This window comes from Somniosus microcephalus, chromosome 8 (assembly GCF_052327205.1).
Source record: "Somniosus microcephalus isolate GS21.2 chromosome 8, FLI_Smic_1.0, whole genome shotgun sequence".
NCBI lineage: Eukaryota > Metazoa > Chordata > Chondrichthyes > Squaliformes > Somniosidae > Somniosus > Somniosus microcephalus.
This window is the reverse complement of record NC_140994.1, coordinates 263,754,410-263,767,670: the sequence shown is the minus strand read 5'-3', so window position 1 is coordinate 263,767,670 and position 13,261 is coordinate 263,754,410. Positions and strand designations below refer to the sequence as shown.

Sequence of the window (13,261 nt, the reverse complement as noted above, 5' to 3'; positions counted from 1 at the left end):
TTGTACTGCACTTGTGCACTAACAATGACAATAAAGGTTGATTTGATTTGATTGTACTAGTTACATAGGGCAAATAAAATTGAAATTGAAATAGTAACGACAAAAGTAGGCAACTCTGCTTAACCTCCCTTCCCAAAATAGGAAAGGAATATCTTTCAATGCCACAGAGAGCCACGGCCCAGCGTAATCGGACCATAGCTGCTGGATAAATCGGGATCCAAAAGGCTGGGCGCGATTGAGAACCGGGCCAGATTTAGCCTGTAAGACGTGGGTTGGAGCCCCAGAAATAAGTTACCGGAGAGATCGTTTTATTGCAAAAGCCTTAGAAAACATAGAAAAATAGGAGCAGGAGTAGGCCATTCGGCCCTTCGAGCCTGCTCTGCCAATCAATGAGATCATGGCTTATCCACTAGCTTAATACCATATTCCCGCTCTCTCCCCATACCCCTTGATGCCTTTTGTGTCTAGAAATCTATCTATCTCCTTCTTAAATATATTCAGTGACTTGGCCTCCACAGCCTTCTGTGGTAGAGAATTCCACAGGTTCACCACCCTCTGAGGGAAGACATTTCTCCTCATCTCAGTCCTAAATGTCCTACACCGTATCCTGAGACTGTGACCCCTCGTTCTAGACCCCCCCCAGCCAGGGGAAACATCCTCCCTGCATCCAGTCTGTCTAGCCATGTCAGAATTTTATTCATTTCAATGAGATCCCCTCTCATTCTTCTAAACTCTAGTGAATACAGGCCTAGTCGACCCAGTCTCTCCTCATACGACAGTCCTGCCATCCCAGGAATCAGTCTGGTGAACCTTCGCTGCACTCCCTCTATGGCAAGTATATCCTTTCTTAGGTAAGGAGACCAAAACTGCACTCCAGGTGTGGTCTCACCAAGGCCCTGTATAACTGTAGTAAGACATCCTTGCTCCTGTACTCAAATCCTCTTGCAATGAAGGCCAACATACCATTTGCCTTCCTACCTGCTTGCTGCACCTGCATGTTTGCTTTCAGTGACTGGTGTACAAGGACACCCAGGTCTCTTTGTACATCAAACATTTCCCAATCTATCACCATTTAAATAATACACTACCTTTCTGTTTTTCCTACCGAAGTGGATAACTTCACATTTATCCACGTTATACTGCATCTGCCATGTATTTGCCCACTCACTCAACTTGTCTAAATCGCCTTGAAGCCTCTTTGCATCCTCCTCACAACCCCACCTTATACCACACAAAGTATTCGGCGACGGTTTCACTTGATAACCCTTTTTTAATAGGCACAAAAAGAACTGGTGTGAGGGAAACTGTCTGCTACTCAGGCAGACAGCTTTGTTTCACGTGGCCTCAGAGTCTAACTGACTGGAGCAGAATGTACGGCTCAATTATTCCCAATGGGAAAATGCTCTAAGTAGGCACTTCCCAAGTTCAGCTAATCACTGTTGCTGAAGAAAGTTTGTTAAAGAAAAAACCTGCAAACTTTTTTTAAAAAAGCTCCATGTTTATTGCATTTAGTTACAGTATTATGAAAGTGTGACATAAACTCTGCACAAATGATGTTTCCAAATGTGACTGAGGCATGGCATACGTGCTAGGCTGTGTCAGCCTCGCCTCTGACTCAGAAGGTTGTGGGTTCAAGTCCCACTCCAGGGACTTGAGCACAAAAAGCTAGGCTGACACTCCAGTGCGGTGCTGAGGGAGTGCTGCACTGTCGGAGGTGCCGTCTTTCGGATGAGACGTTAAACCGAGGCCCCCGTCTGCTCTCTCAGGTGGACATAAAAGATCCCGTGGCACTATTTCGAAGAAGAGCAGTGGGAGTTCTCCCCGGTGTCCTGGGGCCAATATTTTTCATTCAATCAACACCTAAAAACAGATTATCCGGTCATTATCTCATTGCTGTTTGTGGGAGCTTGCTGTGCGCAAATTGGCTGCTGCGTTTCCTACATTACAACAGCGACTACACTTGAAAAAGTACTTCATTGGCTGTAAAGAGTTTTGAGACGTCCGGTGGTCGTGAAAGGCGCTATAGAAACGCAAGTCCGTCTTTCTTTTAGGCGCAAGACTTTATTATATGCATCTGTAGCTAGGCTGACAGACAGATAGGTGGGTGGATTGATTTGCCTCGTAAGTTTCTGAACATTATTCTATGAACGTTTGCTCTTGCATTTCATTTCTAAAGTCCCAGACCCAAAAATCTATAGTTACTGCAGCGTACTCCCACTATAACATCAGCGGGAGTCCACCAGAATGGCTGGAGACTAGGCCAGAGACCGGATTCTGCCAGATCCGTGCCCTTCCCCGCAGTTTTCTCTGTGGCCTGTTGGAAGCAGAGCCTCTGCCGGTCTCAAACATCGGACCATCGTAAGGGGGAGGGGGGGCGGCGCTCACTATGTTGGGTTATGGATTGGACCCCCAAAGATTTGGGAGGTCATTTTTAAACTGCTCGCCTTACTGTTGTACCTATGACCTACAATGACCTATAACCTTGCATCCATCTCCCCCTCAGCTTCTTTGATAGGCTGGTGTCGTGGCACGGTAATGAGGAAACCGACCCTTGACCAAGGAACAGAATCTGGGGTCAAAGGTGGATCAAGGAACTTGCGCTAAAATGTGTCCGTCAGTGTGCTTTGGGGCTCCAATACATTTTAGAAAGGCACATTTCCTCATACATGCCCAAGTAGTACCGGTAAGGTCTAGGGACCTGCAAACTTAACAGCAAGTCTTTGCAGCCCACTTCTGAAGCAGGCAGACCGCCCTCTGATCATTCCTTTGCAACTCTTCCTCATCTCGAATTTCAAGCGGTCTGCGGGTAAAATGATTTCCAGAGCAAGGTCCATCGTACCGTTTCAGTGCACTGATGCAAAAGCTTGAACCTTACTTTTTGACTTCCCAGTGTCCACTTCTTCAAAGGAACGTGATAGTGTTTTTGTTTTACCCTATCAAAATGAATAATTAGGTATTCTTACTGTGTAAATCTGTACCTTTCACAATTGCTCATTAATATTCTAGCTAAGCAGAGGTTTTATTTTCAACGTACCAACATTTTTAAAATGGTATGAAGTATGGAACCGTCATCGATTGGCTAAATTGCCCCGTCTTCCTGCTCAGGTCTCCTGGGCCACCCCTGTAAACTGCTTTAGGATGTCTTGTTATGGGAAAGGTGAAAGAAACATAGAAGGTAGGAGCAGGAGTAGGCCATTCGGCCCCTCAAGCCTGCTCCGCCATTTAATGAGATCATGGCTGATCATCCAAATTCAGTACCCTGTCCCTGCCTTCTCCCCATATCCCTTTAGCCTTAAGAAATATATCTAACTCCTTCTTGAATATATTTAATGAATTGGCCTCAACTGCCTTCTGTGGTAGAGAATTCCACAGGTTCACCACTCTCTGGGTGAAGAAATTCCTCCTCATCTCTGTCCTAAATGGCTTACCCCTTATCCTTAGACTGTGACCCCTGGTTCTGGACTCCCCCCGCCATCGGGAACATCCTTCCTGCATCCAGTCTGTCCAGTCCTGTTAGAATTTTATAAGTTTCAATGAGATCCCCTCTCATTCTTCTAAACTCCAGCGAGTATAAGCCCAATCGACCCAATCTCTCCTCATACGTCATTCCTGCCATCCCAGGTATCAGCCTGGTGAATCTTCGCTGCACTCCCTCCATGGCAAGTTGTGAAAGTTGTTGCGAGGAAATGAGGGCGTCAGCAGCAAAAATGAGAGAAGTGGAGAGCACATTAAGGCAGGCACGAGAATTATCAACTGTTCATTTGTGTTTTTTTCCCCTCCGGAGTCTTTGCCAAGAGCGAGCTTCCGCCCCCACCCACCCCCTGCCGCGGCAATCAATGTAAATGACACTGTTAATGCACTGGTTACCGACAATTCAGCGCCGCTACTTCACAAGCAGTTACTTTGATTACAATTGCTCGGATATCAGGGTTGTGGCTTTGCACATACAGGCTGATGGAGTTCTCCCAAGTGCTCCACTAAAATGCTGTAACAAGAGTTATTAAACTACCTATAAAGAAGCTGCAGTATTAACAATGCCAACAACTTTACAGAGTGGCCAACTGAGTTCCTGAATACATTGCCAAATTTTCCCCATTAGCTTGCACCTCATTCCAGACTAGCTGTCTTCCAGCACCGTGAACCCGCAGTACAAAACAGATAATGGCAATGTTTGTGTTTTCCTGATTCAGGCCAGTCTTGGCTGAAAACCCTGCACAGACGCGTTTTCATAGAATCATAGAAATTTACAGCACAGGAGGCCGCCATTCGGCCCATCGTGTCCGTGCCGGCCGACAAAGGGCTCTCCAGCCTAATCCCACTTTCCAGCTCTCGGTCCGTAGCCCTGTAGGTTACGGCACCTCAAGTGCATATCCAAGCACTTTTTAAATGCGATGAGGGTTTCTGCCTCTACCACCCTTTCAGGCAGTGAGTTCCAGACCCCCACCGCCCTCTGGGTGAAAACAGTTCTCAACTCCCCTCTAATCCTTCTACCAATTACTTTAAATCTAAGCCTCCTGGTTATTGACCTCTCTACTAAGGGAAATAGGTCCTTCCTATCCACTCTATCCAGGCCCCTCATAATTTTATACACCTCAATTAAATCTCCCCTCAGCCTCCTCTGTTCCAAAGAAAACAACCCCAGCCTCTCCAATCTTTCCTCTCCAATCTTTCCTCATAGCTAAATTCCCCAGCCCAGGCAACATCCTCGTAAATCTCCTCCGCACCCTCTCTAGTGCAATCACATCCTTCCTGTAATGTGGTGACCAGAACTGCACGCAGTACTTTAGCTGCGGTCTAACAAGTGTTTTATACAGTTGAAGCATAACCTCCCTGCTCTTATATTCTATGCCTCGACTAATAAAGGCAAGTATCCCGTATGCCTTCTTAACCACCTTATCTACCTGGCCTGCTACCTTCAGGGATCTGTGGACATGCACTCCAAGGTCCCTCTGATCCTCTTCACTTCTCAGTGTCCTACCATTTATTGTGTATTCCCTTGCCTTGTTAGCCCTCCCCAAAAGCATTACCTCACACTTCTCCAGATTGAATTCCATTTGCCACTGTTCTGCCCACCTGACCAGTCCATTGATATCTTCCTGCAGCCTACAGCTTTCTTCTTCTTCATCATCAACCACACGGCCAATTTTTGTATCGTCTGCAAACTTCTTAATCATACTTCCTACATTCATTGCTATATACCACAAAAAGGGACCCAGTACCGAGACCTGCGGAACCCCACTGGAAACAGCCTTCCAGTCACAAAAACACCCTTTGACTATAACCCTTTGTTTCCTACCTCTGAGCCAATTTTGGATCCAACTTGCCACTTTTGATGCAGTGTTCCAGGTACCAACAATCGATGGTCACTGGCTCACCTGGCCTATTCTTGAAATGAAGTGTTGAAGTTAGGGTGTCTGAAACTGTTCCAAGTATATATACTAAGACTCCTGGGTAACTAACAGCATCATAGAATGATACAGCACGGAAGGAGGCCATTCGGCCCATCGAGCCTGTGCCAGTATATCAAGCACGTAAATCCTGCTTAAAAACATACAAACATAAATATTTCCACTCGTGTCACGGCTTTAACTGAATCTTAGCTGACTAGGAAAACGTCAAATTGTTAAGTTCATTAAATTTAATTAGGACAGTGATTACTGGTAATATTTTCCGTGTGACGTTCCAAACTCAAGTCGTTGGTACCAAATTATTCAGGTATAAATCAGTCACCCTTTGATTTGAAGCCTTAGGTCCGCTGTAGTTATATCCATCAGTGAAACTTGTTGTAATAAAAGATCATATACAGTCAAACTATATTGGGAATATGAATAAAATGAACAGCTCATGATGACCTAAAAAAAAAATGTTACAACGAATAATGATGATCCAAGTGGGCGGAGATTGCAAAACAGCGTCACAAGAAAATTGGGCTGGAGATAGGGCTACAACACTCTACTTCAATTCTGACCACATATCCGCAACATCACTAAGACTGCAGATTTCCACCTCGCCCGACTCCGCCCCTGCCTCAGCTCATCCGTTGCTGAAACCCTCATCCATAGAAACCTAGAAACATAGAAGATAGGAGCAGGAGTAGGCCATTCGGCCCCTCGAGCCTGCTCCGCCATTCAATGAGATCATGGCTGATCATCCAAATTCAGTACCCTGTCCCTGCTTTCTCCCCATATCCCTTGATCCCTTTAGCCTTAAGAAATATATCTAACTCCTTCTTGAATATATTTAATGAATTGGCCTCTACTGCCTTCTGTGGTAGAGAATTCCACAGGTTCACCACTCTCTGGGTGAAGAAATTCCTCCTCATCCCTGTCCTAAATGGCTTACCCCTTATCCTTAGACTGTGACCCCTGGTTCTGGACTCCCCGACCATCAGGAACATCCTTCCTGCATCTAGTCTGGCTAGTCCTGTTAGTACTTTATAAGTTTCAATGAGATCCCCTCTCATTCTTCTAAACTCCAGCGAGTATAAGCCCAATCGACCCAATCTCTCCTCATACGTCATTCCTGCCATCCCAGGTATCAGCCTGGTGAATCTTTGCTGAACTCCATCCATGGCAAGAATATCCTTCCTCAAATAAGGCGACCAAAACTGCACACCATACTCCAGGTGTGGTCTCACCAAGGCCCTGTACAACTGCAGCAAGACATCCTTGTTCCTGTACTCAAACCCTCTCGCTACGAAGGCCAACATACCATTTGCCTTCTTAACCGCCTGCTGCACCTGCATGCTTACCTTCAGCGACTGGTGCACAAGGACACCCAGGTCTCGTTGCACTTCCCCTTCTCCCAATCTATTGCCATTCAGATAATAATCTGCCTTCCTGTTTTTGACACCAAAGTGGATAACCTCGCATTTATCCACGTTATATTGCATCTGCCATGCTTCTGCCCAATCACCTAACCTGTCCAAATCATACTGGAGTTTCTCGGCATCCTCCTTACAGCACACACTCCCACCCAGCTTTGCGTCGTCTGCAAATTTGGAGATATTACATCCAATTCCCTCGTCTAGATCATTAATATATATTGTGAATAGCTGGGGTCCAAGGACCGATCCCTGCGGTACCCCACTAGTCACTGCCTGCCACTCGGAAAAAGACCCGTTTAATCCAACGCTTTGCTTTCTGTCTGCCAACCAGTTCTCTATCCAAGTCAATACCTTGCCCCCAATCCCATGTGCCTTAACTTTACACGCTAATCTCTTATGCGGGACCTTATCGAAAGCCTTCTGAAAGTCCAAATACACCACATGCACTGGTTCTCCCTTATCTATTTTACCAGTTACATCCTCAAAAAATTCCAGTAGATTAGTCAAGCACGATTTACCTTTTGTAAATCCATGTTGACTTTGTCCGATCCTGTCACTGTTTTCCAAGTGCTCTGCTATTACATCTTTTATAATGGATTCTAGCATTTTCCCCACTACCGATGTCAGGCTTACCGGTCTATAATTCCCCGTTTTCTATCTACCACCTTTTTTGAATAGTGGGGTAACATTAGCTACCCTCCAATCCATAGGTACTGTTCCAGAGTCTATCGAATTTTGGAAGATGACCAGCAATGCATCTACTATTTCTAGGGCCACTTCCTTAAGTACCCTAGGGTGTAGATTTGCTTTGTTACCTCTAGACTCGACTATTACAACGCACTCCTGGCTGGCCTCCCACGTTTTACCCTCCGTAAACTTGAGGTCATCCAAAACTCTGCTGCCCTTGTTCTACCTTGCACCAAGTCCCGTTCACCCATCACCCCTGTGCTCGCTGACCTACATTGGCTCCCGGTTAAGCAACGCCTCGATTTCAAAATTCTCATCCTACCATGGCCTCACCCCCTCCCCATCTCTGTAACCTCCTCCAGCCCCACAACCACTGTTCCCTCTAATTTTTTTTTTTCCTGAGCGGGCCACAAACTCCTTCAAGCACAACCTTTTCGTCAGTGGACAAATTTTACAACAACAACGACAGCAACAGCAGCCACTTAAAAGCATATATACAGTAATGCCACATTGCCACCCCACCGTCTCAGATCATGAGACAATCAGCCAAGGTTCGATACAGGTTTAACATAATTTATCTGCTTCTAAATTCTATTCCTCTAGAAATTAACCCCAGTGCTTTATTTGCAGTTTTATGACTTTTTAAACCTGCGTTGCTAATTTTAATGATTTGTGAATCTATACCCAGAGATCCCTTTGCACCTCTACCCCATTTAGACTTTTATTTTCCAAGGAGTGGGTCGCCTCCTTATTCCTCCTACATGCACCATCTCACAGTTACCTATATTGAAATTCATTTGTCCTTTACATGCCCTTTCTGCAAGTTTGTTTACGGTAGAATTAATTAAAAGCTCTTAGTTCTTCATGCACAAACACTACTTAAAAAAAAATTGCTTGTCAGAAATGACTGGGTTATAAAACAACTGCATAATAATGCGATAACACTTCAGAAATGTCACTCAGTTACACGGTTATGCATCGACAAACAATCCAAAAACCCGAGGTGAGCTGAAAGAGGCATATCTATTCCTGCAATTTGCATTAATTTGAAGGTATTCAACACATTAGCCCGTCCCTCATGTCACTATAGCAGTGGCTGCACAAGCAGCAGGAGCAACGGCTTTCCTATGGCGCTGACGTGCTGGACGTCCACATAAGTGATCAGAATATTAATCACAATGCAACCAGCCAACCAACAAATATAAAGTGCTGTAGATCTTTAGTTCACAGTATTAAAATGAACTGAACAAAAACAGGTATCTGTATTTTCAACTTCAATCACTTCCATTAATGAACGTTGTCTTCTTGAACGAGCACCCCCGCCCCCACCACGTAACATGTCAGAAATGCAGCACTTACTCACAAGTACAGAAAAACACAAACATAATTTACGTCACCGAATTAAACACAAGAATCAGGAAAAGCTATGATTTAACAGAAATAAACATTCATCTTTCCGGGGGACACTGGGCGGAGGGCGCTAGGACCCGGGGGGAACACTGGACGGAGGGCGCTAGGACCCGGGGGGGGGGGGTACACTGGACGGGGGCGCCGGGACGACACTGGACGGAGGGCGCTAGGACCCGGGGGGACACTGGACGGGGGCGCCGGGACCCGGGGGGACACTGGACGGGGGGCGCCGGGACCCGGGAGGACACTGGACGGAGGGCGCTAGGACCCGGGGGGACACTGGACGGAGGGCGCTAGGACCCGGGGGGGGGGACACTGGACGGAGGGCGCTAGGACCCGGGGGGGGGGGGGTACACTGGACGGGGGCGCCGGGACCCGGGGGGACACTGGACGGAGGGCGCTAGGACCCGGGGGGACACTGGACGGGGGCGCCGGGACCCGGGGGGACACTGGACGGCGGGCGCTAGGACCCGGGGGGACACTGGACGGAGGGCGCTAGGACCCGGGGGGGGGAGACACTGGACGGAGGGCGCTAGGACCCGGGGGGACACTGGACGGAGGGCGCTAGGACCCGGGGGGGGAGACACTGGACAGAGGGCGCTAGGACCCGGGGGGACACTGGACGGAGGGCGCTAGGACCCGGGGGGACACTGGACGGAGGGCGCTAGGACCCGGGGGGGGGGGGGTACACTGGACGGGGGCGCCGGGACCCGGGAGGACACTGGACGGAGGGCGCTAGGACCCGGGGGGGGAGACACTGGACGGAGGGCGCTAGGACCCGGGGGGACACTGGACGGAGGGCGCTAGGACCCGGGGGGGGAGACACTGGACAGAGGGCGCTAGGACCCGGGGGGACACTGGACGGAGGGCGCTAGGACCCGGGGGGACACTGGACGGAGGGCGCTGGGACCCGGGGGGACACTGGACGGAGGGCGCTAGGACCCGGGGGGGGAGACACTGGACAGAGGGCGCTAGGACCCGGGGGGACACTGGACGGAGGGCGCTAGGACCCGGGGGGGGAGACACTGGACGGAGGGCGCCGCGACCCGGGGGGACACTGGACGGAGGGCGCTAGGACCCGGGGGGACACTGGACGGAGGGCGCCGCGACCCGGGGGGACACTGGACGGTTTTTATTTCCAAACCGGGAGGTTGTTACAATGAAGCCAGGCTGGGGACGCGGCGCAGGCTCTCACCTGCCGGGGGGTCGGTGGCCGGACTCTCCGTGAGGAAATTCTTCAAACCACCCGCGCGAGGGGAGGGGGCGGGGATAGCGAGGGGCGAGGCGGGGCCAGGGTGTGTGAGTGGGCGGGGCTCGGGGAGGAGGCGGGGCCAGGGCGTGTGAGTGGGCGGGGCTCGGGGAGGAGGCGGGGCCAGGGTGTGAGTGGGCGGGGCTAGTGTGTGTGAGTGGGCGGGGCTCGGGGAGGAGGCGGGGCCAGGGTGTGTGAGTGGGTGGGGCAAGGGTGTGTGAGTGGGCGGGGCTCGGGGAGGAGGCGGGGCCAGGGTGTGTGAGTGGGCGGGGCTCGGGGAGGAGGCGGGGCCAGGGTGTGTGAGTGGGCGGGGCTCGGGGAGGAGGCGGGGCCAGGGTGTGTGAGTGGGCGGGGCTCGGGGAGGAGGCGGGGCCAGGGTGTGTGAGTGGGCGGAGCTGTGACGCGTGGATGTTGAGGGCGCGGGGAAAGGCTGCGCGCGCCGCCGGGTGTCGGTTGCCGGGCCAGGCGGATGAGGCTGAGGGGATGTGAGGATGAGGTGGGGGGATGTGAGGCGGTGTGAGGATGAGGTGAGGGGAGTGAGGAGATGTGAGGGGAGTGAGGATGAGGTAAGGGGGTGTGAGGATGAGGCTGAGGGGATGTGAGGATGAGGTGAGGCGATGTGAGGGTGAGGCGATGTGAGGATGAGGTGAGGGGATGTGAGGGTGAGGCGATGTGAGGATGAGGTGAGGGGATGTGAGGATGAGGTGAGGGGATGTGAGGATGAGGTAAGGGGGTGTGAGGATGAGGCTGAGGGGATGTGAGGATGAGGTGAGGGGATGTGAGGATGAGGTGAGGCGATGTGAGGATGAGGTGAGGGGATGTGAGGATGAGGTGAGGGGATGTGAGGATGAGGTGAGGATGAGGTAAGGGGGTGTGAGGATGAGGCTGAGGGGATGTGAGGATGAGGTGAGGCGATGTGAGGATGAGGTGAGGGGATGTGAGGATGAGGTGAGGCGATGTGAGGATGAGGTAAGGGGGTGTGAGGATGAGGTAAGGGGATGTGAGGATGAGGTGAGGCGATGTGAGGGTGAGGCGATGTGATGCGATGTGAGGATGAGGTGAGGGGATGTGAGGATGAGGTGAGGGGATGTGAGGATGAGGTAAGGGGGTGTGAGGATGAGGCTGAGGGGATGTGAGGATGAGGTGAGGGGATGTGAGGATGAGGTGAGGCGATGTGAGGATGAGGTGAGGCGATGTGAGGATGAGGTGAGGCGATGTGAGGATGAGGTGAGGGGATGTGAGGATGAGGTGAGGGGATGTGAGGATGAGGTGAGGATGAGGTAAGGGGGTGTGAGGATGAGGCTGAGGGGATGTGAGGATGAGGTGAGGCGATGTGAGGATGAGGTGAGGGGATGTGAGGATGAGGTGAGGCGATGTGAGGATGAGGTAAGGGGGTGTGAGGATGAGGTAAGGGGATGTGAGGATGAGGTGAGGCGATGTGAGGATGAGGTGAGGGGATGTGAGGATGAGGTGAGGCGATGTGAGGATGAGGTGAGGGGATGTGAGGATGAGGTAAGGGGGTGTGAGGATGAGGTAAGGGGATGTGAGGATGAGGTGAGGATGTGAGGATGAGGTGAGGCGATGTGAGGATGAGGTGAGGAGGTAAGGGGGTGTGAGGATGAGGTGAGGATGAGGTGAGGGGATGTGAGGAGTGAGGATGAGGTGAGGATGAGGTGAGGGGATGTGAGGATGAGGTGAGGGGATGTGAGGATGAGGTGAGGGGATGCGAGGATGAGGTAAGGGGATGTGAGGATGAGGTGAGTGGATGTGAGGATGAGGTGAGTGGATGTGAGGATGAGGTGAGGGGATGCGAGGCTGAGGTAAGTGGATGTGAGGCTGAGGTAAGGGGATGTGACGATGAGGATGTTGTTGTTGGGAATATATTGGACCGGGGTGCTCAGAGGTATTCCGGCCCCAATTAAAAGATCTGCCTTCATATTTATTATTTCTTTTAGCGATGTGGAGTTTACACACGAAATTGATGGGCAGGAAGGGACCAGGTGGGTCCCGGTTGCTGTTTGATAGTATAAATTCCTATGTAAACATGTCACAGTGACACCATGCTGCACCGCCACCACTGGCTGGAGGCTGTCACTGTGATAGCTGGTGATGCAGCGCCTCTATTGGTTGGAGGCTGTCACCACAGCTTAACTGGTTTGATATGTAAATAGACATAAGGGCATAAGAAGTAGAGGCAGGAGTTGGCCATACGGCCCTCGAGCCTGCTCCGAGATTCAATAAAATCATGGCTGATCATTGACCTCAACTCCACTTTCCCGCCCGATCTCCAGATCCCTTGATTCCCCTAGAGTCCAAAAATCTATCGTTCTCGGCCTTGAATCTACTCAACGACTCAGCATCCACAGTCCTCTGGAGCAAAGAATTCCAAAGATTCACCACCCTCTGAGTGAAGTAATTTCTCCTCATCTCAGTCCTAAATGGCCGACCCCTTATCCTGAGACTATGCCTCCTAGTACTAGACTCTCCAGCCAGGGGAAACAACTTCTCATCATCTATCCCGTCAATCCCCCCTCAGAATCTTATCTTATCTTCTCCTTCTTAGGCAGTCCCTCGGAACCGAGGATGACTTGCTTCCACATTAAAAATGAGTTCTCAGGTGACTGATGAGTCCAATGCAGGACCTACAGACTCTGTCACAGGTGGGGCAGACGGTGGTTGAAGGGGCGGGTGGGTGGGGTGCTTGGGTTGACGTGCGCTCCTTGCGCTTGGCTTCCGCTTGCTCCCGGCGAAGAGACTCGAGGTGTTCGGCGCCTTCCCGGATGCTTCTCCTCCACTTTGTGCGGTCTTGGGCCAGGGATTCCCAGGTATCAGTGGGGAAGTTGCACTTTTTCAAGGAGGCTTTGAGTGTGTCCTTGAAGCGTTTCCTCTGCCCATCTGGGGCTCTCTTGCCGTGTCGGAGCTCCCAGTAGGGCGCTTGTTTTGGGAGTCTCGTATCGGGCGATGTGACCCATCCATCGGAGCTGATCGAGCGTGGTCAAAGCTTCGATGCTGGGGATGATGGCCTGAGCAAGAACACTGACGTTGGTGCGCCTATCCTGCCAATGGATTTGCAGGATCTTGCGGAGGCA

General features: G+C 50.8%; 1 protein-coding gene across 1 annotated transcript in view; it reads right to left on the bottom strand.

The window, feature by feature from the left end:
- ndst1b (N-deacetylase/N-sulfotransferase (heparan glucosaminyl) 1b) overlaps positions 1-10,158 on the bottom strand; it is a 379,285-nt gene extending 369,127 nt beyond the window's left edge. Inside the window, exon 1 of the mRNA XM_085996019.1 lies at positions 10,119-10,158. The gene's annotated coding sequence lies outside the window, so the exon portion shown is untranslated. The remainder of the gene's footprint in view (positions 1-10,118) is intronic.
- Positions 10,159-13,261: the final 3,103 nt, after the last annotated feature.